Genomic DNA, 3,167 nt, shown 5'->3' on the forward strand with positions numbered 1-3,167 from the left:
AAGCAAACACACATGATACATTACTCCCAATGCACATTTAATGGAGGGTAAATTTGGAAAAAATTTCCAACATTTGCCTTGAATTGTGAACCATTCACTTATTTTGAAACATTAAAATTGCTCTAACAATTCACTTATTGTGAAATGGAGTGAGTACTACATCCTATTTATATAATTTCTTAGTTACATAAAATATTGTTAAGATTCACACATCAAAAAAGAAATAAATAATTGGTGTCCGAATATGCACTCGAACAATTCTTACCTCAGAATTGAGTTAATCTGAAGATGGAGAAAAACAAATAATACCTTGTCGATGATATGAAGCATCACTTACTTTGAAGAAAACTAAAAAGGTCAAAATACCACTTACTAATACTTTAGCAGGTTTCCCAATATATTCTCGAGCTTTCTTGAACTATTGCCTATTCAAGTACAACCATTCATTATCAATGCTGGAGATATCTTGGGTTTTCATAGCGTTGGGTGCATGGCTAATAGCATTAGCTTTTCTCACAAAAAAGTTCAACCATCCAAAAAGGAAACTACCACCAGGTCCAAGGCCATGGCGAATTATTGGCAATTTGAACCTGCTTGGTTCACTCCCACATGAGTCTTTGCACCATCTTTCTCAAAAATATGGAGATTTAATGCTCCTAAAGTTCGGTTCCAAGCCTGTTCTGATAGCATCATCTCTAGAAATGGCTAAAGAGATATTAAAAACACATGATGCTATCTTTGCTTCTCGTCCTGCATTGGCAGCGGGTAAGTACACTAGCTTTAACTACTCAGACATAACATGGGCACCTTATGGAGCATACTGGCGGCACGCTAGAAAAATCTACCTAACGGAGGTATTTAATCCCAAAAGCCTCGACTCATTAGAGTATATTCGTATTGAGGAAAGACGAATTTTGAGTGACAAGTACTTTAGTGATCATTATGATCAGTCAAACTCAGATGCTTCAATAGTAACATTTGAAACATTGCAACAGATGTTGGACGAGTGGTTTTTTTTTGGTGGGTCAATTAATCTTGGGGATTGGGTACCTTGGCTTAGTTGGTTCGACTTGCAAGGGAACTAAAGCGAATGAAGGCGTTAGGAAAGAATTGGACAGAATTTTACAAATATGTAATTGAAGATCACAAGTCAAAGAGGCAAACAAAAAAGGATTTTATTCCAAAGGATATGATTGATGTTCTGTTGCACCTTGCTGATAACCCTAATCTTCAAATTAAGCTTACGGCTGATAACCTGATGGGATTAATGCATGTAAGATCACTTATTTTCTCAAAAACAAGAACAATATTACATGACAATAAGATAGACCATTTTTTTTTAATTTGTTGTTAATATTTGGCGTTTGTTTGCTATGTATTAATGACACAATTTCATAACGGGTGGAACAGATACTTCAGCAGCAACAATAGAATGGGGATCCCAAGAACTTTTGAGGATACCAAACATTATCGAGAAGGCACACCAAGAACTTGACAGAGCCATTGGAAAAGAACGATGGGTTGAAGAAAAGGACTTCTCCCAGCTACCTTATATAGACGCCATAATCAAAGAGACATTTAGATTGCACCCTTTATGTGCATTGCTTCCTCCCCATTACTCTACTGAGGATTTTACTGTTGCTGGTTATGACATACCAAAAGGGACAGCTGCTTATATAAACGTATGGTCTATAGGAAGAAATTCAAAGTATTGGGATAGGCCAGAAGAGTTCATTCCAGAAAGGTTCATAGAAAATAACAGACATGAAAGGACAAAACTTCTCACTATTGCCATTTGGTTCTGGAAGGAGGAGGTGTCCCGGGTATAACTTTGGAATTAAGGTTGTTCGAACAACAATGGCTAACTTGTTGCATGGATTCAATTGGAAATTAGCAGGAAATTTGGAAGATATAAGCATGGAGGAGATTTATGGATTGACTACACATCCAAAGAGGCCGATATCTATGATCATGGAACCAAGACTTCCCCTCCATCTTTATTAGGATAAGTACTTTGTTCTATTCTTATTATTTATGTTTTATGCCAGCATTAAGTTAAAATAAAATTCAACTATTTGATGAGGCAACAATTCTTGCGCTCAAATATGCCACTGAACTATCAGAAATGACTCATTTATGAGCTCCGTTAAAAGTTGGGTTCATTCATGCCATTTCCTTCAAGCCGATCATTAAAATTAAAACTGATTTGGAAAAATAAGCAAATGTTGTAGATTTGACAAAAGGAAAACCTGTAGAAATGGAGGTGGTGATAGCAAAACCCAAATCATTGAATGTTCCCTTGGTGGTGGGGAAAGAGATTTCAGGAAATGTTGGGTCAAGTCAAGTAAAACCAAAGCTCATTTATCCTGGAAGATCCACTAAGCCATTATTAATCATAAAAGGAGCTCCCATAACTTTTATTATTATTAAACCAGTGTCGCAGCTGCCTATGGTTAATACCGAAGCAGTGCCCTGGAACTATGATCGCGTTGTGGTGATGCACAAGGGAAAAGAAATAATTGAAGAGGTGGATGAAGTAGAGGGATTAACTCGTTTTGGGAGGTGCTATGCCCCAGTTAAGTTAAGAAAGAATAAACAAGGCAATGGCAAATGAATGACAGTCAAGAAACCAGTTATTGAAGAAGAGGCTGAAGAATTCTTGTAGAAGATGAAATTGCCAGAATATTATGTTGTAGAACAGTTGAAGAAGAAGCCAACCCAGATTTCTTTGTGGTCTTTATTGATACATTCAGAGGATCACTGTAAGGCTATAATGAAGATTCTTAATGAGGCATTTTTTCCAAGTGAGATTAAGGTGAATCAGTTAGAAAAAGTTGTTGGAAGGATCCTTAAGGTAAATAGGACCACTTTCTCAAACAATGAATTGCCTGTAGAAGGTACCAGACATAACAGAGGTCTTTACATTACTTTGAAATGTGAGCATTCGTACGTCACTCAAGTTTTGATTGATGGAGCATCAGGTGCCAACATTTGTCCTATATCAACTTTGAAAAAGTTGAATGTTAAAGTGAAAAGGATCCAACCTAATAATGTATGTGTCAAAGGTTTTGACGAAGAAAAAATGGAAGCCATTGGTGAAATAGAGGTCATATTAACAATCGAGCCTGTAGATTTCACCTTGAATTTTCAAGTGTTGAACATTAATG

The 3,167-nt window shown here is 36.5% G+C and overlaps 1 pseudogene; it reads left to right on the plus strand.

The window, feature by feature from the left end:
- Positions 1 to 219: 219 nt before the first annotated feature.
- On the plus strand, positions 220 to 2,087 carry LOC107869597 (annotated as a pseudogene).
- The last annotated feature ends 1,080 nt before the right edge of the window (positions 2,088 to 3,167 follow it).

Source organism: Capsicum annuum, chromosome 4 (genome assembly GCF_002878395.1).
Source record: "Capsicum annuum cultivar UCD-10X-F1 chromosome 4, UCD10Xv1.1, whole genome shotgun sequence".
Classification (NCBI taxonomy): Eukaryota; Viridiplantae; Streptophyta; class Magnoliopsida; order Solanales; family Solanaceae; genus Capsicum; species Capsicum annuum.